Here is a 22,721-nt window from a genome sequence, read left to right as displayed (position 1 = left end):
TGTTGTTATTTTGCCATATTTTTCCCTCTGACTGCTTTTAAGATTCTCACCTCACCTCTGAATTTTGATAGTTTCACTATAATGTGTGTAAGTATGGATTTGTCTTTATTTAACTGGCCTACACACTTCTGGATGTCCTAAAGCTCTGGATTTATCAGTAAAATTTGTTATTGTTCAGTCGCTAAGTCATGTCCAACTCTTTGCAACACCATTGACTATAGCACACCAGGCTCCTCTGTCCTCCACTATCTCCCAGAGTTTGCTCAAATTCATGTCCATTGAGTTGGTGATGCCAGCCAACCATCTCATCCTCTGTCATCCCCTTCTCCTCCTGCCTTCAATCTTTCCCAGCATCAGTGTCTTTTCTAAGGAGTCATCTCTTCGCATTAAATGGCCAAAGTATTGGAACTTCAGCTTTAGTGAATAGGGAGTAACAATATCTGTGTCATACTTATCAAGTATCGAATGAGGCAACACATGAAAAGTATTCAGTAAATGCTTGATGCTAGAAAGTAATTAATAAGAACTTCCCTGGCAGTCTAGAGGTAAGGATTCCACATTTCAGTGCAAGCGGCAGGGGTTCGATCCCTGGTTGGGGAACTAGGATTGGACATCAGCATGGTGCAACCAAAGAAATTTTTTAAAAGAAAGTAATGAATAAATGTTAGCCATTATATTATTATTATTTTCCTACTATCACTGCTTGTCAATTCACTTGTCTTGCTTCATCTACTTCTAGGACTTTTGGGGTAATTCTGTTTAATTTCCTAGCAATTAATATATTCCATTATTATTTCCTCTTCCTAATCTACTTTAACTTTTTTCTTTTTTATTTGTTCTTCAGTTAGAAAAGTGTGCTGGGTGCGAAGATGTCTCACAGAAGGTGAAAATCTTGCTCTGATCCCAACTGTGGCAATAGCATATTTACAATTTATCAAATGTGCCTTTGGAGATTTTTGCACAATTATAGTAATACAACCTCAGTATACTGATGCTATTTACCCACAAGCATCTTACAAGGCCATCACCTCAATTATGTCTCTTAATAGAGCTAGAACAATTCCCTGTGATAGAATATATGTCTACTTCATTCCTTCTAGTAGTTCATAGTATTTCATTATTGGAATAGTAATTAGTCAATCACTTTTTGGTAGATAGTTGAGTCTTTCTAGATTTTTGCTGTTATAAGAAAGCAGTAGTATAATGAAAATTAGTTAAGCATGTATCTTTGGAAGCATGCATGAGATATTAAGTTAACTGTCTATAAAATGGATTTTCTGGGTTCAAAGGTGACATATGATTTTTATTTCAAAAGCAATGCCAAACTGCCCTCAAGAAGGTATCACATATTATAGGTATCCTAAGTGCACTTAAAATACAAAAGCGTTGATCTCAGTAGTGATATTAGCTCTGTTTCTTTTTATCTTTTATTATGAGAAGAATATATGTTTGTATGAAATTTGGAAATGAGAAAAAAGACAACCAAAATGACTCTTCTAAATCTGCTTCATTTTCCTTTCATTTATTTGCTGAAGAATATAGACATTGAAAGTCATCCTTTTTTACTTATTTATTTCCTCCTTTTAATAACCACTGGCAATTGTTTCATAGATATCTTTCCAAACATCTCTGTATGCTCATGAGGTCACAGAGAGAAAGGTAAGGAGACCTAGCAAATAGCTTTTTTATTTCACCTTAAATAATATAACAGACAACTTTCTAATACTGTCCATAAAAATACTTACTAAACTATTTCTATGCTGATGAACATTTAGATTGACCTGCATTATTATCCCTTTTTTTCACTATTATTAAAAACTAGAGTAAAATTTTATAAGTAAAAGATATATTTATGGTACACTACTGGGCTTAGCATACAAATTTACAAAACATTGATAATGCTTCAATTTTCTCAAGGAGATATTCCAGAGGGTATTAGGACTGGCTCTAGGCATTGTTGACAAGATGTTAAATCCTGAGTCATTCAATAATGTCCTCGCATCCATCATCTTGTCTCATAGCCTGCCCTCTCTGGTCCAGTCCCCTCAGGTTCCATTCCCAGACATGTTCTCCCAGTTCTGCTGCCACCTATTAGCCAGGCCCTGCAGCTCATTGAGTGAATAATCCCTTCTATCCAATACAGGGACACGAGTTACTCAGCTGGGCCATGCTGAGACTTGACCTTGGTTACTGACCCATAAGCAGTGACAGAAGGTTGGAATTGACCTTGTGGAGGAAAAGTATCACTTTATGAGGCCATCACCTCAACAAGACCTTTGCACAGTCTTTGGGAAATGGAAGGCTGGTTCCTCTAGCAAGCCAGCCCTTGAAATTCAGTGAAATCTGGGGTTTGATGTTTCTAAGTACATCCTCAGATTAATCCCTTCCAAATCTAAGAGTCCTATTCCTTGTGTCTCAGACCCCTGACTTTCAACAGGAGATTGTTTCAGCCTCCTTTATAACTCTGCCCCTCTCATATTCAAATCTGACTGACATCAGATCACTAACTGAAGGCTACTGTTGGAACCAAATATTCAGCAAAATCTATTGTGTTCAGGAGATGAATGTCTGTTAAAACAGAGCCATGGAGGCCTTCTGGTTTTCAGAGTATCCCAAATTGATATGTGGCTTTCCCAACTCCACCATTTTCTTTCTTTAAGGCTACTATGGCTTTTTATAACAACTAACCATCTTCATATGCTTTAGAGTTATCATTGTCTTAATATATTTCAAGCACAAGAGTTTATATAAGTCAGTGCATCCCATTCCACCTACATCCCATTACAATCCTCTAGAGGTGAGAATCCTAGTACTTATGATGCTACAGAATCCTGGGGGATGTCAATGCCACACTTAAGACAGCCATGAGTCCTCATGGCCTTCTAGGTCCTTGCTGTTGTCCTTGTTTTCAGAATCCCATCCTGAGGTTCTGTTTCACAGAATCGCTTCTGATATCAACTGTCCTAGCTTGGATTTCCACACAAGTAGATACTGAGATAAGAATTTGACAAGCAGTCTATGTAGGAAGCTATCGCAAGTAGCACCAATAGAGTGTGAGAGAAAAATAAATGACCCAATCAAAAAATGGGCCAAAGAACTAAACAGACATTTCTCCAAAGAAGACATACAGATGGCTAACAAACACATGAAAAGATGCTCAACATCACTCATTATCAGAGAAATGCAAATCAAAACCACAATGAGGTACCATTACACGCCAGTCAGGATGGCTGCTATCCAAAAGTCTACAAGCAATAAATGCTGGAGAGGGTGTGGAGAAAAGGGAACCCTCTTACACTGTTGGTGGGAATGCAAACTAGTACAGCCACTATGGAAAACAGTGTGGAGATTCCTTAAAAAACTGGAAATAGAACTGCCATATGACCCAGCAATCCCACTTCTGGGCATACACACTGAGGAAACCAGATCTGAAAGAGACACGTGCACCCCAATGTTCATTGCAGCACTGTTTATAATAGCCAGGACATGGAAGCAACATAGATGCCCATCAGCAGATGAATGGATAAGGAAGCTGTGGTACATATACACCATGGAATTTTACTCAGCCGTCAAAAAGAATTCATTTGAACCAGTCCTAATGAGATGGATGAAACTGGAGCCCCTTATACAGAGTGAAGTAAGCCAGAAAGATAAAGAACATTACAGCATACTAACACATATATATGGAATTTAGAAAGGTGGTAACGATAACCCTATATGCAAAACAGAAAAAGAGACACAGAAATACAGAACAGACTTTCGAACTTTGTGGGAGAATATGAGGGTGGGATGTTTCAAAAGAACAGCATGTATACTATCTATGGTGAAACAGATCACCAGCCCAGGTGGGATGCATGAGACAAGTGCTCGGGCCTGGTGCACTGGGAAGACCCAGAGGAATCGGGTGGAGAGGGAGGTGGGAGGGGGGATCGGGATGGGGAATGCGTGTAACTCTATGGCTGATTCATGTCAGTGTATGACAAAACCCACTGAAATGTTGTGAAGTAATTAGCCTCCAACTAATAAAAAAAAAAAAAAGGAAAAATAAAAAATAAAATTAAAAAAAGAAAAAGGGGGGAAAAAATAAACACGATGCATAAATGAGCAAGTTACCACACCCTGTGGGCTTGTTGTTGCTGTTGCTCAGGTGCTAAGTCGTGTCCGACAGTTCTGCGACCCCACGGGCTGTAGCCAGGCTCCTCCATCCATGGGATTTCCCAGGCAAGAACACTGGAGTGGGCTGCCATTTTCTTCTCCAGAGGATCTTCGTGACCCAGGGATTAAACCCACGTATCTTGCATTGTAGGCAGATTCTGTACCACTGAGTCACCAGGGCAGCCTATATTGTGGGCATCTGGGTCCTAATACTGCCAAAAATTTCTGGAGAACTATGTAGAAAGGGCTCTACAAACTACAGCTAAGGGCCAAATTCAACCTATAAATAAGTTTTATTGGAACACAGGTGCACTCATCTTTTAGGTGCCATCTATGACTATGTTTGCACTGCAACAGCAGAGTTGAATAGTTGCAACAGAGACCACATTGCCCACAAAACCTAAACTATTTACTATCTGCCCTCTTACCAAAAAAGTTTACCTACCTCTCGTATAAGACCACCCACTGCCAAAACAAGGACTGAGGAAGCTGAGGTATTTATCCATCAAAGCTTGTCCATTCTTTACTGGGAGGTATTATTGAAACCACACTCTTCTCAACACTTCCAGTCTGCCCCACATATATTCCAGGAACCAGAGGTAGCCCTCGGGTAGAGCCTCAGTTGCATATACTAAGAAACTGTTGAAATGTAGGGGAACAGTTAACACTGTGGAGGTTTATATAGGACATGAAAGTGCCTCCCTATACTGTATATTTCTAATTTTATGAGAGCTACTTTTTAATCAAAATAGAAGGTGAATTCCATCCAGTGCTTTGTCTACATCTATTGTTACAACTACAGGTTATTTTTTCCTTTAGCCCAGTAACGTAAATTAATATAATGTTGGATGCTGAAGCATCCTTACATTCCTAGAATAAACTTGACCTTACCTGGGTTTGATCCCTGGGTCAGGAAGATCCCCTGGAGAAGGAAATGGCAACCCACTCTAGTATTCTTGCCTGGAGAATCCCAAGGACAAAGGAGCCTGGTGGACTACATTAGTCCATGGGGTCGCAAAGAGTTGGACACGACTGAGCGACTTCACTTTATCATGATAAACTATTTTTTAATATACTATTGGGTTCATTTAGCTAATGTTTTTTTAAATTCTCATTTATTTTTAATTGAAGGATAATTGCTTTATAGTATTGTGTTGATTTCTAACAAACATCAAGGTTTTAGCACTATTTTTTTGTTTTCTTTTGTTTTGTTTTTAGCACTATTTTTGTAAGTGAGATTGTCAAATAATTTGTCTTGCAGATATCGTCTTGGTTTGAAATTCAAGGTTCCAATAAAATTAGCTGGGCAGGTTTATTCTTTTACCATTTATTGGAATAAACTTACAATAAAGTTTATTTTAAAGTCTCCTCTCCTTCCTGACAAGTTGTAACATATAACTCTCTAGGAAACCTAATTATATATAATTACATGTAGTATATGGGAAAACAGGACCAATGTTCAATAATGCTGTTATCCTAGGGGGTGGAATAGTGGAGAAGACAACTTTGGAGTCACACAGAGCTTGAACTAAATTACATTTCTGCCATTTATGAGCTCTGTAACTTTGGCATAGTTCTTACTTTCCATTTTATTTTTACATTATACTTTTATTTTATTATGTACATTATTATGGGATATGATCATTATTTTATATATATATACAAACAATGTGAAAGTTGGACCATAAAGAAGGCTGAGTGCCAAAGAACTGAGGCTTTCAAATTGTGGCACTGGAAAAGACTCTTGAGAGTCCCTTGGGCAGCAAGGAGATCAAACCAGTCACTCCTAAGAGAAGTCAACCCTGAATATTCATTGGAAGGATTGCTGCTGAAGCTGAAGCTCCAATACTTTGGCCACCTGATGTGAAGAACTGACTCATTGGAAAAGACCCTGATGCTGGGAAAGACTAAAGGCAAAAGGAGAAGGGGGCGGCAGAGGATAAGATGGTTGGATAGCATCACTGACTCAATGGACATGAATTTGAGCAAACTCCAGGAGACAAATGAGGACAGAGGAGCCTGGCGTGCTGCAGTCTGTGAGGTCACAAATAGTCGGACACAACTTAGCAACTGAACAACAACAAAAATATTATATCATTATGTATGTTAAATAATATCAAGGTGTTATTAAGTAAAATCAAAATTTTTCTCGTTATAAATTTCCATCCATGAATACTATTAAAAATAACTGTTAATAATTTATGTATTTCTTTCCTGTCTTTTTTCTATAAATATACAAATACAAAAGGTAAATAAATTTATTTTTACAAAAAAAAATTCTACCAGATACATAACATAATGTAACTTGATTTTCACCATAACATGTCATATGTTTATATGTTTATATAACATGTCATAAAGATCTACTTCATTCCTGTATTTCGAGTGTTACATAATATTCAACAGCATTAAAAGTCTATAATTTATCAAAAACATTCCTCTTTTTTGGTTGTTTTCAATTTTTCACTGTTGTACAAATAATGATACAATGAATATCTCTGCACAAATATATATATGTACATATATATTTGTGTGAATGTTTCTTTAAAATATGTTTCTATAAGCTAAATTGCTAGACCAAAGGGTATGTGTATTTCTCATCTTTAATAGGTACCACTGAATTGACTTCTATAGAGGTTATATCAACAGCAGTATCAATCTTTTCATATTTTTCAAATCTGATAGGTGAAAAATTATACATCATTGTAATGTTAATTTGTGTATCTTTTTTAGGAAACTGGCAAGAGGAATATCATATGGATATATTGGCCATTTGTTACTTCTTCCACTGTAAATTGTCTGTTTATATACTTTGCCTACATGTCTGTCATTTGTTTCTTTCATTACTTATTATAAGTAACCTTTTAACACAGCTGTGAATCCCTTGTTTTCTTTCAGCATAGTACTTGAGAACAAGGATTCTGGAATTAAACTGATGGAATAAAACCTGACTTCTGACACTTTTTAATTATGCACTCTTATACAAGTTACCTAATCTCCCTGTATGTATGTTCCTTCCTATGCAAACACTGATATGAAGACTACCTACCTCCTAGAAAGTTGTGAGACCTGAGAGACTACAATTTACAGTGACTGAACAGTGGGCACACAACCATCAGCAAGCACTAGTTATTACTTTGTTTCAAAGGGCATGATTGTGAGTCTCAATTAAATCTCAGTTTCCTCATCTCTAAAATGAGATGATGAAATCTACATTCCTGGTTTACTGTAGAAATTACATAAAATAATGGCTTTAGGACAGTAATAGACTCTCATAACATAAAACAGTTCTTTTAATCATCTTGCCTAAAAATTGTTAAATAACAAGAGAATGTCACAACATAGTGTCTGGCTGGATGTACTTGCAGCTGCTACTTAAATAATGGTGGCAGAAAGCGAAGAGGAACTAAAGAGAATCTTCATGAAAGTGAAAGAGAAGAGTGAAAAAGCTGACTTAAAACTCAACATTCAAAAAACTAAGATCATGCCATCCAGTCCCATCAGTTCATGGTAAATAGATGGGGAAAACGTGGAAATAGTGACAGATTTTATTTTGGGAGGCTCCAAAATCACTGCATCAGTGACTGTAGCCACAAAATTAAAATATGCATGCTCCTTGGAAGAAAAGCTATGATGAACCCAGACAGAGTATTAAAAAGAAGAGACATTACTTTGCCAACAAAGGTCTGTCTAGTCAAAGCTATGGTTTTTCCACCAATCATGTATGGATGTGAGAGTTGGACTATAAAGAAAGCTGAGCGCCGAAGAATTGATGCTTTTGAACTGTGGTGTTGGAGAAGACTCCTGAGAGTCCCTTGGACAGCAAGGAGATCAAACCAGTCCATCCTAAAGGAAATCAACCCTGAATATTCATTGGAGGGACTGATGTTGAAGCTGAAACTCCAATACTTTGGCCAACTGATGCAAAGAGCCAACTCATCAGAAAAGACCCTGATTCTGGGAAAAAGTGAGGGCAGGAGGAGAAGGGGACGGCAGAGGATGAGGCAGTTGGATGGCATCACTGACTCAATAAACTTGAGTTTGAGCAAACTCTGGGAGATGGTGAAGGACAGGGAAGCCTGGCATGCTGCAGTTCATCAAGTCAAAAGAGTCAGACATGACTTAGAGACTGAACAACAACTTAAATAATGGAGTGGACTTATACTTCTTGAACATTTCATATGTCCCAGAGATCAAATTAACTGCTTCAGGCATATGGTCTCACATAATTCTCAACACATATTAGGCAAATACCAATATTATGTCTATTTGATAGATGAAGATACTGAGTTATGTATAAATGTAAAACTTCCCTAAGGTCACATGTTGGTAAGTGGCAGAAAAGAAATATCGGATAATCTGATTCCAGAGTTCATGACCTTTACCACTATACTATGTTGACTACTTGGCAGTGGTAGAGCCCATGACAGCTTTTTACCTTTGCTTTTAGAATAATTGGGAAATAATTGTGTTGGGAAGATCCCCTGGAGAAGGGAAAGGTTATCAACTCTAGTATTTTGGCCTGGAGAATTCCAAGGACTGTATAGTCCAAGGGGTTGCAAAGAGTTGGATACAACTGAGCGACTTTCACTTAGAATAATAGATGAAGTCTCCAATTTGATATGTAATTTAAAAAGAGTAATAAAATGTGACATATTACTATGTTTAAGTTTTCTGCAGTGATTGGTTTCCAATACAGAAATATAACAACAGTATTTTCGATTTCTATTTCCATTAGATTAATTTGGGGCCCGTTATAAAATCTTATATGGTTATCAATTGTCTTTCCCATGATGACAAGTCTACCAAAAAACAAAAAGGGGAAATAGGAAATCAAAAAATTTTCATATAATTAATATTTATTTATAAATAAATTTTTACAAGTAAATTCTGCATTTGAAATGAATTATCAAAATAATCCCCCTGTGTGTAGGATCTGAGGAGTCTTATGTTGTGTTAAAGTGCCATCTGCAGCAAACAGTGAAATATCTGCACAAAATGTGTCTGCCGAACATTCCTCTCCATGTTGATTTCAAAGCAGCTAAGTCCTTAACATTAAGTCTCCCTCCATCAGTCATAGTCCATTTGTACTGTGCGGTTATTTCCATTCATTATTAACAGCTTTTGGAATGCAGGGACTATTTTTGAAAGGAAATGAGCCAGTCAGACATATCTGGAGGCTTCACAGATGGCATTTTTTAGAGTAGTTTTGTTTTCATTTTGCTATTGAAAAGTCCTTTTAGACCCCTTTGCAACATGCAATAATGCACTCACATTAACTGATACATGATGTGTGCTTCTGCTATTTTTCCTCTGCTTCACTTGGCAATTAAACACATGATTTCCCTGCAAATGACTATAATTTTTTGCTTCCATAATATTTATGTCAACTCCAGAGGAGCTGGGAGTTGGCATCCTGAAAACCTGACCATCTGAGGCAATGGCAGCAGCTTGTAATTTCATCTGTATCCACTAATTACTGGATGATCAGAACACCAGAAATAAAAAAATCATATGCTGAAAAACCGTAATACATGCCCTCAGCTGGCTAACTCAGTAATTTGAAGCCATGTGCAAATGAGCACATAACTTTGTGAGTGATTTATTGCTGTTTGGGGAATACACATTGAGTCTTGAAAATACTTCATTTGACCTGAACTCCAAGCTTCAAGTTGAATATGACTGAAAGCACCACGCGATCTTGTCAAGAGGTCTGAAGAAGCAATTCTTCCTGGCGTCAGAAGGTGTGATCGGAACGCATGTTCTACAGAACTTGTCAACAGGATTGTCAGAACAAGTGGCATTTGGTTGAAGGCAGAATTCAGACACTGAAACATCTGTGATTATCTGTATTTCTGCATTTGGGTTTTATGGAAAGACTATGAGGTGGGGTTTAAGCTTTCACTGCATTCCAGGAAGTGCCATCTCCCTCTCTTCATATTCCAAATCCACTGGATATGAAACAGTAACCTAGCCCAACGACCTCATTTTACTTTTAAGAAAACTGAGATAGAATGATAACTTATTCTCCCTAAGTTACACATTTCAATAGCAGTACAACCCAGCCAAGAGCCCCACCTCTTCCTTCCTGACTCATTTCCACCTGAGTGCCAGGCCAGGCTTGGCTCCTTGCCTCACTGGGGAAGAGTCGCCCGGCTACTTGCACAGGGCCTCCTTGACGTGCAGTGACTGCTCCAACTAACAAGCGGATGCCCGGGCTGTGGCCTAACAGGGCTCTTCCCTGTTCTGCGCCTTGTCCCACATCCCTAGGTTTCACTGACTTGGCAAATATTTGGAAACTACCGACTATTCCAATAACCTCAGATATGTAGATGACACCACCCTTATGGCAGAAAGCAAAGAGGAACTAAAGAGCCTCTTGATGAAAGTGAAAGAGGGGGAAAGCTGGCTTAAAACTGAACATTCAAAAAACAAAGATCATGGTATCTGGTCCCATGACCTCATGGTAAATAGATGGTGAAACAATGGAAACAGTGACAGACTTTATTTTCTTGGGCTCCAAAATAACTGTGGACAGTGACTACAGCCATAAAATTAAAATGCATTTGCTCCTTGGGAGAAAAGCTATGAGCAACCTAGACAGCATATTAAAAAGCAGGGACACCACTTTGCCAACAAAGGTCCATCTCGTCAAAGCTATGGTTTTTCCAGTAGTCATGTACAGATGTGAGAGTTGGACCATATAGAAAGCTGAGCACTAAAGAATTGATGCTTTAAACTGTGGTGTTGGAGAAGACTCTTGAGAGTCCCTTGGACAGCAAGGAGATCAAGGACTCCTTTAGGAATCCATCCTAAAGGAAATCAGTCCTGAATATTCACTGGAAGGACTGATGCTGAAGCTGAAGATCCAATACTTTTGGCCACCTGATGCAAAGAGCTGAAACTCATTGGAACTCATTGGAAAAGACCCTGACACTGGGAAAGACTGAAGGCAGGAGGAGAGGGGGACAACAGAGGATGAGATGGCTGGATGGCATCACCCACTCGATGGATGTGAGTCTGAGCAAGCTCCAAGAGTTGGAGATGAACAGGGAAGCCTGGCGTGCTATAGCCCATGGGGTCACAAAGAGTCAGACACAACTGAGCGACTGAACTGACCAATTGACTATTCCACTAAATAAGCATACATTGAGATTTACATTCTTCAGGCCGCGTAAAAACAATAATATACAGTTAATTATTGTTATTCACAGTAATCAGTTCAGTTCAGTTCAGTCACTCAGTCGTGTCCGACTCTTTGTGACCCCATAAATCACAGCACGCCAGGCCTCCCTGTCCATCACCAACTCCCAGAGTTTACTCAAACTCATGTCCATCAAGTTGGTGATGCCATCCAGCCATCTCATCCTCTGTCGCCCCCTTCTTCTTCTGCCCCCAACCCCTCCCAGCATCTGGGTCTTTTCCAATGAGTCAACTCTACACATGAAGTGGCCAAAGTATTGGAGTTTCAGCTTCAGCATCAGTCCTTCCAATGAACACCCAGGACTGATCTCCTTTAGGATGGACTGGTTGGATCTCCTTGCAGTCCAAGGGACTCTCAAGAGTCTTCTCCAACACCACAGTAATGGCCTATAAAGTCACTGCAATCACTGAATTAGAAAATACTGAACCACTGCTCCTAGAAGAGCTAATGGGTTAGGCTTCTACAAGTCTCCGGCCACAACATTTTCATCAATCTATCAACATGCAACTTTGTTTTATGTGTGTTTCTGTTTAAAGATATCTTACATAATATATATCATAGGTTTATTAACATTGAACTTGCAGCCAATGGCACCCATGCCTAAACAAAGCATATCTAACACATATATTTTCTCCACAAAGCACATCACAGCCTTCCTGAGCTTAAGAACACTACATAGCACTTCAGCACTGCACTGGGGGTTATTTTAAACGATGTAACTACCAAAAAAAAGCACAAAAGTGCAGAAAAAGAGCATGGTACTAAATAGACTACGAAAAGCACAGAAAGTATGAGAGATGAAACAGGAAGGAGAGGTGTCTCTTTGTTCAACCTCAGTTACAAACATGCACGATGACAGATTCAACTTTTCCAAATTTTTACCATTCTGCTCATGTTCACAGATGACTGCAAAAAATGCTGCAAGTCCTGATACTGCTGAGTAGGCAAGTTTGAAAATGCAGAGCCCAGGAATAATGAGGACCTACCATGGCCCCTACGCCCGATGAATCCCTAGAACTGAATGCTGCGAGCGTCGGAGGAGAAGAGGCACACCTGAGTGGGGAAGCCGAGGAAAACGCCGGTGGGGCGGGGAGGCGCCTGCAGACGGGCTCTGAGGGACTGACGAGACCCAGAGAGCAAGAAAAGGATGTTCACCTTGATGCTTCCACTTTCCTTCATTCTGTAGTGCAGTAAGAGGATAATGTTTTCTTTCTCCTGAAAATCTTTGTTTTAAGGGTCATGCCACCTTCTTATGAATAAGTAACTAAGATGGGGTCAGTGGGGGATGAAGTTTAAACACCTTGCATTTCTCTTATTCAATGGGCAGAACAATAATAGTCCCCTTAATGTCAAACACAACGTAGGACCATAGAATAACCTTCAACGAAACAACAGACACGTTTCCCAATCAGCAGCTGCACTTCTGGGATGGAGGGAAGGAGTATAGCCTCATGGTTATTGTCTGAGAGTGAAACAACAAAAGGGTGAGTATTTGGTACTTCAGAACGCTCCTGGACAGCCTGGGATGGATCATAAGCTGCCGCAGAGGGGCCCTACAAGCCTCATTCATGAGTTAAAAATCAGAGTCACACACACAATCATTTCCCAAAAAACAACTTCGATCATATGAACTACCAGAAGGCCTCCACTGGTTACCAACATCAAATCTATAATTGAATCATTTGACCAAAAGCCTGTTCTCTTATGAAGATCGCTGTCACTGGTGCACTACTAAAGAACAGTCACAAGCTCATCCCCCTAGATACCTAAACCCTAAAATACTCAGTGAATTCTTTATAATTCCGGGGTCAGCTGCCCCGATTGATGACTGCTCAGACACTTCCACAGGTCCCCTCCTCCCCCAAGAAAAAGAGAGGGAAAAGAAGAGACTGCAATATTAGTATCAGTCACATGTATTATTTAAAAGCTGCTTTTATAGGAATTTAATAGGACTAAAATTAGATAGTGAAAGTAGGATTTAGAAGCCATCAAGCAAAGGTGATATTTCCTTCCCTGCCATCCCCGTCCCTCCACCTCTATTCCTCTCTAATCTTTACACTAAACAAATTGAAAGCAACACTTCACTATTAAATAGAAGGTGCAGAAAACCCATTTTACATCCTTGCAAAATTTCTCTACTACCTGGTGACTCTGGGTTAAGCTACCTAAAAAGTATTATCTGTAAAAGAGTCACTTAGCTTAAATGTTCCAGTGGGTGTGGGTGTGCTCAGTCACCTGGTTGGGTCCGACTCTTTGCAGCCCCATGGACTATATAGCCAGCCAGGCTCCTCTGACCAGGGAATTTTCCAGGCGAGAGTACTGGAGTGGGTTGCCATTTCCTCCTGCCAGGGATCTTCCCTTCATCTCTTGACTCTCCTGTTTTGGCAGGAGGATTCTTTCCTACTGAGCCACCTGGGAATCCTGGCTCAGATAGTAAAGAATCTGCCTGCAATGCAGGAGACATGGTTCGATCCCTGGGTTAGAAAGATTCCCTAGAGCAAGAAATAGCAACCCACTCCAGTATTCTTGCCTGGAAAAATCCCACGGACAGAGGAGCCTGGCAGGTTACAGACCACTGGGTCACAAAGAGTCAGGCATGAATAAGTGACTAACACACTTGGGAAACCCAGGCTAGTCATTTTCATCTCTCCTTTTGTAATCCAGTGATACAGCCAAGGATGTTATTATCTTTATAAGGATAGGTGAAGAGACAGAATTAAAATTTATCAAAAGGCCACAAGAGTTAACAAGGAGCACTGACTTTCTTTTCTTCTTCTTCTTTTCTTTCATTTAGATTCCCACAAAGAATAAGGCCTTAGGCCAGACCTTTAATCAAAAATGCAGCCCTGAAGCAGTTTCCTCTTGAGAGCCTTCTGTTCATTTCATTCTTGAAGGCAATTTTTAAAATGATTTAGAAGCATATGAAGGGTTAGATCTTAATATCATGTACTATGGTTTGATTTATGCTTCTTTATTTAAAGAAAGCAAAAAGAAACTTCTTTAGGGTTTCTTCTAGTTCTATTAGAATCTATATAAGCTAAAAATTATTTTGTGGGTCCCCAAACTGCTCTATTCTCAGTACTTTCATTTTAACCTAGGGGTCATAATTGTTTCCAATAATAACTATAATTATCCTTCATACTTATATTATTTTTTCACACATATTCTCTTGTTTGATCCTCAGAGCAATCTCATAAGGTAAATCCAGTTTATGGGGAGGAGATTCTGATGCCCATAAGGTTCAGGGGCCTAATAAGGTCACACAGCATGTAAGTGGGAAAAAAAATCAGAACTGAAACATGACACTAAGATCTTCTTAAGGTGAATTTTCAGATATTTTTGGTGGTGGTTTTACACTTTTTGTAGAGACATGATTCATTATTAATACATTTCTGAGACTTAGGCTGCAAGAGGATTTTCCCATGAAATTTTCTCAGGTTTAAGTAGTTTTGTATGCCTAGCAAACAAATCACCTTTTAAGCCTCTCTGTCTATAAGTTGGCAAAGGCAAGGACTGGGCATTATTCAGGAGTGTCTAGTTTAACTTCTGGGACACAGTAAATATATGACATACTTTGATGAATGAATAAATGAATGCAAATTTGTTTCTAGCCTTTTAAATTACCTTTATATTGAGGCAATATAAAAGGGACATGATATGGAAATTGTCTTATTTTATTGAAGAGGAAATTGTGCACTAAAGGAGTTACCTTGGGTAAGCACCATTCAATAGAGATATAATCCAAGCCCAATAAACAATCTTAGATGTTTTAGTAACATTTCTAAAAAGATAATTAAAAAACATGAAATTAAACAATACATTTATTTGACCAGAGATCAAACTGCCAACATCAATTGGATTATAGAAAAAGGAAGGGAATTCCAAAAAACATCTACTTCTGCTTCATTGACTACGCTAAAGTCTTTGGCTATGTGGATCACAACAATCTGTGTAAAACTCTTAAAGAGATGGGAATACCAGACCACCTTACCTATCTCCCGAAAAACCTGTATGCAAGTTAAGAAGTAACAGTTAGAACCAGACATGGAACAACAGACTGGTTCCAAATTGGGAAAGGAATCCATCAAGGCTGTATAATGTCACCCTGCTTATTTAACTTGTATGTAAAGTACATCATGTAAAATGCTGGACTGGATGAATCACAAGCTGGAATCAAGATTACCTGAAGAAATATCAACAACTTCAGATATGCAGATGATACCACTCTAATGACAGAAAGTAAAGAGGAACTAAACAGCCTCTTGATGAGTGTGAAAAAGGAGAGTGAAAAGGCTGGCTTAAAACTCAACAGTAAAAAACAAAGATCATGGCATCTGGTCCCATCACTTCATGGCAAATACATGGGGAAACAACGGAAACAGTGACAGACTTTATTTTCTTGGTCTCCAAAATCACTGCAGATGGTGACGACAGCCATGAAATTAAAAGATGCTTGCTCTAGGGAAGAAAAGCAATGACAAACCTAGACAGTGTATTAAAAAGAAGCAATAATACTTTGCCTACAAAGGCCCACATAGTCAAAGCTATAGTTTTTCTAATAGTCATGTACAAATGTGAAAGCTGGATAATAGAAAAGGCTGAGTGCTGAAAAACTGATGCCTTCGAACTGTGGTGCTGGAGAAGACTCCTGAGAAACCCTGGACTGCAAGGAGATCAAAACAGTCAACCCTAAAGGAAATCAGTCCTGAATATTCACTGGAAGGACTGATGCTGAAGCTGAAGCTCCAAAACTTTGGCCACCTGATGCAAAGAGCGAACTCAATGGAAAAAATGCAGATGCTGGGAAAGATCAAGGGCAGGAGAAGAAGGGGGTGACAGAGGACGAGATGGTTGGATGGCATCACGGACTCAACAGACATGAGTTCAAGCAAACTCCAAGAGATGGTGAAGGACAGGGAGGCCTGGCATGCTGTAGTCCATGGGGTCACAAAGAGTCGGACACAACTGAGTGACTGAACAACATTTTACTTCAAATGAACACTCCCAAATGGTTTCCAGCACTCTTTCAGCAAGAGATAAAAGGAAGGAAACAAAAATGTTTTCTATGAAATAAAATAACCATGGCTCAATCAAGGGTAATTTAAATAACTGTTCTCCAATTTTATGTTTATTAATAACCATTTTATCCAGGCAAACAACTTTACCAAGTTTTCATTAAATTAAACCTGAATTAACTTTCATTCACTGTTGAATTTAAGCTGGTTCAAAAGCCGGAATCCAGAAAACATCTTCTCTCTACTTGGGTACCTATTAAAATTTCACTAAGATCATTTTGTAAACCTTGGAAAACTACATCAACTTACACTTTACACTTATTTGAGTGCTGTGTGTTTTTAAACTGTTCTCTCATTAATGTACTTCAATTTATATGGATTTTCTTCAGCTAAGAAAAATAGGTAATTAACTGGAATATTTGGTAAAATAATACATGAAGTATTCTGAGATGTGGATCCTATAACTAAATGCATCCAACTTAATTCACCTTTATAACAGGTTAGGCAATTTACTTGAGGAATTACTTCAAAAATTTCTCAATTATTAATGATACATATGCTCATTATTTTTTTGTTGTTTATATCCTTGGAATTCTGATATCTTACTCATCTAATATCATAAAATCCAGAATTATTCAGCCAATTTGAAGTGATGGTATAATAGCATGTCAACTGATTTCACTTAATGATACAAAGTCAAGTTTACCTTTCAAGACCATTATTTAAATAGTGCAGATATTTTAATTGCATATTTTATAGAATTCTAATGTGCATTATCAAATATTATTAATATTCTAAAACTGTATAGTTATCAAAATAAAACTGAAAAATAAAAGTCTTTGAATTCTTTAAATTAACTTCGAACACCAAGATGCTATTATTTTTCTGAATTTCTGGATAACTGCAATAGAAGTTACACTCCAAGCAATAACTATCTGAAGAATCAGTATTCTTTTATATTATATGATGTAAAAAATAAACTTTCATTCAGAGTTTGGCCACAAATCAGATATCTCTTTGTCCCTATGAGTTTAGATAATTTTATATCCTTTGAAAATCATTCCATTTTTCTAAAGTAACATAACCCATCACCAATGAACAGAAAACAATAATCCTTTCTTAGTTTACGGTTCAGAGAACAATTTACACCACACCTGTGTAAATCACTGTTCTAAGTGCAAGGACTTAACCAGAATAAAAAGAACATCTTTCCCGATTGTCTGGCTGACTGTCTGGGTCTCGCAAAATCTAAAAAGGCTTTCCTCAACTGGGTCTGAAGAGGAAATTCCTGGAGATCTGGGATAAAAGACCACAAAGGACAGACAGCAAGTATAGCTGTTCATCCAGGGAACAACCACGGAAGGAACCCGAGCGCTCTGAAAGGGCTGCCCACAGACAGTCTACACACAGCGCCCCGCACGGCCCTGTCTAGGCTCCCTGTTTTCTCACTCTTCTCACAAAGTTTTCTCAAGAATGCCTCTTCCTGGAATTTGGGTCATAAATTCAGGAGACACTCATCCTCTCCATCAGTATGGAGTTCAGTTAGTCTTTCCTCCCACTCATTTACTTAATGCTCAGTCAGGCTCTTACCAAGACCCTTCAATCTGTAAGTCTCCGTTCTTCTCTCTCAGTGTCTATCATCACACATGTATCCTACCTTGTTTTGCATTCTTTTTCTATGTGTTTTGCCACCCATTTTGGCCCAAGAACAGGGACAACTACTGTACATTTAGCTGTTACACACAAGAGACCAGAAATACTTGAGGTGATAAGAGTCATCCAAAAGAATGTTTCCTAAAGCCAGGAAAGGGGAAGATTTTGCATGGGTTTACAACGAAGAATTTAAACTATTAATTCTACTATGCAAGAGTGCATGCTAAGTCGCTTCAGTTGTGTCCAACTCTTTGTGATACTATGAACTGTAGCCCACCACGCTCCTCTGTCCAAGGCATTTTCCAGGCAAGAATACTGGAGTGGGTTGCCATTTCCTTCTCCAGGGGGATCTTTCCAACCCAGGGATCAAACCCACATCTTTTAAGTCTCCTGCATTGGCAGATGGGTTCTTTACCACTAGCACCACTTGGGAAGCCCAAATTCTACTATATAAATTAACTAAATTATAAAAAAAAAAACTTTGCCATAAAGATGTGTAATGGATTAATTAGCCACAAAGCTCTAATCCTCTAAACAGCATCTTGTTTCTGAAAGAATATATTACCTGGAGTTCTAATACATGTATTAGCTGATAGTTCTAATCTAAATCATATAAAAAAACTTAGTCATTTGGACTATTTGAAACTTTCAAGAGGCACTGCAACAAGTCCAAGATCTTATATCAATATTTGCCTCATAAATGTGTTGAGCTCTTCTTAATTAGGAGTCGTAGCTCTCTACTAATGTTTGATCAAAGTGAGAGGAACAGTGTTTAATCTCTTTTCAAATTGTGAAGTACACTATGAAATTTCAGCAAACATCGAGGATTTACACAGTCCAATCAGAGAATAAGAGAGTTTAAAACACCAGAAAATACTTCCAAATATATGAGGTAGACCAAGGGTTAATATCCTAAAGTATAAAAAGTAAGACTGTGGTTTCCTTGAGGGTAGACACATAGAAGGTATTGGTGTGAATATAAATTGATACAAATTTTCTGGAAAGTCACTTGAAATAATAGATCAAAAGTCTCTTTTAAAAGTGTGTAATCTTTGACCCAGCAATTCAACTTCTAGGTATTTTTCCTAAGGAAATATCTGACAAGTAACCAAAGATATATGTACGAGACAACATTTATGTTAGCAAACATTCGGAAAACATTCCAGTTACTCACAAATAGAGATTGGTCAAGTAAGTTACAACATATCCATTAATATAAGTATTAGTAGTCAGCCATTAAAAATAAGGTTATGAGTCTGTATTTATTAAGCTGAAAAGCTATCACAGCTATATTTACTGAAAAACAAATGAGCTTTTTTAATACCAATTTTACTTTCTTATTTTTTGATACCTATATATATTTATGTGTATGTGTGTGTGCATGAGTGCTCAGTCGTGTCTGACTCTTCACAACACCATGGGCTGTAGCCCACCAGGGTCCTCTGTCCATGGAATTTCCCAGGCAAGAATACTGGAGTGGGTTGCCTTCTCCAAGGGATCTTTCCAACTCAGGGATCAAACCCATGTCTCCTGCATTGGCAGGTGGATTCTTTACCCCTGGAAACCCCATCATGTGTATAGTTATATGTATATGTCTACATATATGTGTGTGATGAGTAGTATATTCACATACATAGCTATATGCTCAAATTTTCTGATCTCCATCTCCCCTTCTTGCTTCTGGACGACACACAACTGACCACCCTGTGATCCCACTCCAGTCTGCATCCCAGAGTCTGCTCCCATCTCACCTTCAGAGGAAGACAAACACAGCTATTCTCCTTGGAGTCTGGGGCTGACCTGACATGTTTCACAAAGCCCCGAGAAGACAATGAAAGCAGCAATGACAACCCAAACATCTCCCAAAGAAACATAACTGGTTCACCCAACACATGCTGCATGGGGGGATAAGCAAGCCAGATAGAGAAGACAAGCCTTCTGCTGTCATCCTGTAATTGACTTTACCCTAAATCTTCCAAAATCATTGCAAATCAATGAGAAATTTTTGTAACATATATAATTTATTGATAGTTGGGTGAAAACAGGTTGAATTTACTCTGCACTGTCATACATATAGAGGCATTTGAGCCTCACAAGCCAGTGAGGTAGGGAGGAAAAGGATGCTCTTTTTTCATTTGAGGAAACTGGGGTTCCTAGATGTTATGCTACTCACACAGCACCTCTCAATGAGTGAGCGCTGAAGCCCTGATTCAGACTCAGGCTTTCTGATTTCCAGCTGTGAGCCCTTCCAGGCACAACAGGGCATCCTAAACTGGACTGATTTTAAGAATCCCCAGAGAAGCTTAGAAAAAAAAACTCTAAACTTCAGATCAGCCTTTTCCCTGATGATTCTGACCCTGCAGTTCTGTCTGAGATGTAGCCTGGAAATTCGGATCTTTTTAGAAACCTCCCCTGGTCAGGTTGAGGAATGCTACACTATTGCACATATCCCTTACAGAGAGAAATATTTATTATCAGTCACTACTGGGTTTTCAGATATTAAGATGAACCAAGACAAGGGCAGGGCTTCTGTCTGGGGAGTGGTCTATTCTACTCCAAACATGGGTTTCCTTGGACCTTTTTTTGGTATGTACGTTTGACTACCTCTGTTCGGTTGTTCTCACCAAAGGCAGCAGAAATCACATCGTTGTCCTGGCAGCATCCCTTCCTCAGCGGATCTCCCCTTCCCTGTGGTTGAGTCTGCTTTATGCACTGGCCTCATTTGCTGGCTTCTTCCATTTCTCCTGGGACTCCAGTGTATGAATCTCCCTCACCACCTCTTCCTCAGAGGCTAATCCACAAGCTGACTCAGCTTCCTGACCAGATTGGCAGCAGTTCGGCCACTGAGCAGCATCTCCTTACCAGGAGAGCAGCTTTCTTACAGCTGAGGTTCCATGACCTGAGCCCCACCTCACCACACACTGAGTTACCACTTCCTTTCTCCTAAAGAAATGAGGCTGCCCCAGGACATGGAAGCACCTGAAAAGTCCATCGATGGATAAAGAAGATGTGATACGCATATGCAGTGGAATATTACTCATCCACAAAAAGGAAAGAAACTGTGCCATTTGCAGAAACATGGAGGGAACTAGAGACTGTCACACAAAGTCAGAAAGAGAAAAACAAATATCATATATTTATACATATAGGTGGAATCTAAAAAATGGTAGAGATGAACTTCTCTGCAAAGCAGAAATAGAGACACAGATGCAAAGAACAAATGTATGGACACCAAGGGGGTGGGATGGATTGGGAAATCGGGATTGACATGTACACACGACTACTATGTATAAAATAACTAATGGGAACTGACTGTGACCTAAACGGGAAGGAAATCCAAAAAAGAGGGGATATGTGCATATGAAAGCTTCCCAGGTGGCACTAGTGGTAAAGAACCTGCCTGCCAATGCAGGAAATGTAAGGGACATGGGTTCAATCCCTGGGTCGGGAAGATCCCCAGGAGAAGGAAATGGCAAGCCACTCCCATCTTCGTGCCTGGAGAATCCCATGGACAGAGGAGCCTGTGGGCTACAGTTCATAAGGTCACAAGGAGTCAGACATGACTGAAGTGGCTTGGCACTCACTTATGGACGCATGTAACTGGTTCACTATGCGTTCAGCAGAAACTAACACAACATGATAAAGCAAAACTCTATTCCAGTTTGGGAAAAAATACAAATGAGGCTGTCGACAGGATTGCGCATTATGGTGACTGGCTGAAAGGGCTAATGGGAGGTCAGTGATCCGCGGAACGAAAGACCCTTTCAGGGCTCTGATGCAGCCGACCCCCCTGGAGTGTTGACGGGCCTTGCCGTGACTGCTCCGGCGGGGCAGGTCTGTCGGAAGTCGTTTCCCAGCAGTCCCTAACCGGGCTGTGCCATGGGAAAGCTGTCCTCTGGGCCCATCCTCAAGGCTCCGCCACTGTGTCAGTCATTCCCAGCTGCTTCACTCAAATCTGAGGAACTCGCGAGAGATACAAACTAAGTGCCTTGGACGTTACAAGAAGGGAGTGATTCACTCTACTCAAGAATTTAGAAAAGCTACCTTGCTTGGCTGCAGTGCACTTGATCTGGACCTTAAATTCTGAGTTCAATTTGGACATGTGATAATGTCTAGAAGAACATATGAATGGAGGAAGAAAGCATAAGGAACCGCAGTAAAAAAAATGTAGGGGGTGGTGATGGGCTTTTATTATTCTGTGATTCCAAATTAAGTCTTAGTTGGTTGGTTTTTAGTATAGTCTGATAGCTGCAGTTTTTGGAAATCCAAGATTGTGAGGAACTTTACCAAAAAGACTAGATTAATGAGGGAAAGGGAAGGAACTAATAGTTATAGAATACCTTCTATGTGCCAGGTATCCTAATCCTCAAAACAACATCTGGGAGGGCAGTATTACCCACCCACCCATTTTACAGACAAGAAAAACGAGGCTTCAAAAATTAAACTAACTTGTCCAAGGTCACTGTGCTTACAGGGAAAAAAAAAATCAGAGCAGGTATTCAGACTGAAGTTTGATTGTCCCTAAATCCCACATGGTATCCACTAGACCACACTCCTCCTCAGGATAACATAAAGAGGGTCACAGCATTGTTGTAGGGGATTCCTCAGCCAAGATCTATGCACCTGCGGTTGAAAGTTCCTGTTGCAACAGGCAATTTAATTTCAGTATTACAGCATCATCCACCACATGAAAT

This window comes from Cervus canadensis, chromosome 23 (genome assembly GCF_019320065.1).
Source record: "Cervus canadensis isolate Bull #8, Minnesota chromosome 23, ASM1932006v1, whole genome shotgun sequence".
Classification (NCBI taxonomy): domain Eukaryota; kingdom Metazoa; phylum Chordata; class Mammalia; order Artiodactyla; family Cervidae; genus Cervus; species Cervus canadensis.
This window is presented reverse-complemented; position numbering follows the sequence as displayed.